Source organism: Propithecus coquereli, unplaced genomic scaffold (genome assembly GCF_000956105.1).
Source record: "Propithecus coquereli isolate 6110/MARCELLA unplaced genomic scaffold, Pcoq_1.0 Scaffold320, whole genome shotgun sequence".
NCBI classification, from domain to species: domain Eukaryota; kingdom Metazoa; phylum Chordata; class Mammalia; order Primates; family Indriidae; genus Propithecus; species Propithecus coquereli.
Genome location: NW_012148842.1, coordinates 711,504 through 713,436, shown reverse-complemented (window position 1 = coordinate 713,436; position 1,933 = coordinate 711,504).

Here is a 1,933-nt window from a genome sequence, read left to right as displayed (position 1 = left end):
TATATAAACTGTATTTCTCAATAAAACCTTCATTAAGTTCAAGACACTCGAAAATGGTGATACCATCCATTTAGTCTCTAATACATTCCTAACGAACTGAAGGTCCTGGGAATTTAACCATGTCAATTCAGTCTTTTTTCATATTATTAGCTGAAGGAAAATGAATGGCCTGTTGGGTTTTGGGGTCGATAATCTTTCCTGGTCTTGGTTCTTGGTGTGCACTTGGCTGAAGAATGACCAGACACACTCAAAGAAAGGCAACTGTGAAATGAAGTTCATTGAGGAAGTACAAGATAGGATAACAGAGCAAGAGCAAGGTAATAGGTTTACAGAGTAAGAACAAGATATATTTGCCACAGAATGCGAATGGACCTCTTGTTGTAACCTTTTGTCATCTTGGGTGGGGTCTAGGTCTTGTTTTATAGTGTCTGGATTGTCCCCTCCTCATGGTTCAGAGATCACCATGGAACCACTTTGATGGACAGTTGGGAGTTATATAAGCTGAATCTCGCTACACATATGGATCTCCCATGAGCCTCTCTGAAAGCCAGTTGCTCTAGATCACTTTCCAGGCTCTGTTGTACCTATGCCGTTTGGCCCATGGGCTAGAGAGTCCTCTGCATTCTTTTGCAGTTGGTGCATTAAGTCCTGATTGGTAGATTAGTAGGGTGTTTCCTACTCCCCAGGAAGGGCTGTAGGTCCCTAACTGTCTGCCTAACAGCCCTTTACAGATTTTTTTTTAAGATTAAGAAACAAAAAGAAGTCAGAAGAAGAAAAATTAGAACTGTAAGGTAAATGCCTAATGATGTTCCTTGAAACTCTAACAAAATTTCCCTTGTTTGATGAGAGGAATGAGCATCATTTCATGATGGAAAAGGACTCTCTAGTGAAGCTTTTTAGGGTATTTTTCTGCTACAGTTTTGGCTAACTTTCTCAAAACACTCTCATAATAAGCAGATGTTATCGTACTTTGGTGCTGCAGAAATTCAACAAGCTAAATGCCTTGAGCATCCCCTTAAAAAAATTGTTGCTGGGAACTTTGCTGTTGACTGATCTGCTTTTGCTTTGACTGGACCACTTCTACCTCTTGATAGCCATTGCTTTGATTGTACTTTGTCTTCAGGATCATACTCGTAAAGACATGTTTTATCTCCTGCTAAAATTCTTCAAAGAAATCCTTCAGGATCTGGATCACACTTGTTTAAAATTTCCATCGAAAGCTTTGCTCTTGTCTGCTGCTGATCTCGGTGTAATGGTTTTGGTACTTGTCAAGTACACAATTTGCTCAACATTAATTTTTCAGTCAGAATTCTGTAATCTGAGCCAGCTGAGATGTCTATGGTGTTCACTTTTGTTTCTTCTGCTCATCCTCAGTCCCTTTAAATTAGAGCACAAACAAGATCAAATTTTTCCTTGAAAATTAACGTGGATGATCTGCCACTGTGGGTTTCATCTTTAACATCGTATCCTTCCTTCTTAAGATGAGTTATCCATTTGTAAACTGCTGATTTCTTTGGAGCATTTTCCCCATAAATTTTTCATAAAGCATCAATGATTTCACCATTATTCTATCCAAGTTTTACCAAAACTTTGGAGTATTCAAAGGAAAACCAGAATGTGCAATCAACGTATGGTAAGAATATGGAAATGTCATTTTGCTGAAATAACAGAGTGCAGATGCACTATAAATTTGCCAGTCTTTGTTGGATAAAGTAGTTTTTGTCAAGGTGAGATATTAGAAAAGGCAGAGTTTATAGTTTAAAGAAAATCTCCCAGTTCTGTTCCTCCTTCTGTTACCTTGAGAAAATCACATAAACTCTTCAGGTCTCAATTTTTTCTGCTGTAAAATGAAGGTTATACTTGTTTATATATGACTTTCCAAGGATCCCCTGGGATTTGGCAGAAGTCCTTTAGGACCTATCAGGGAGATGGC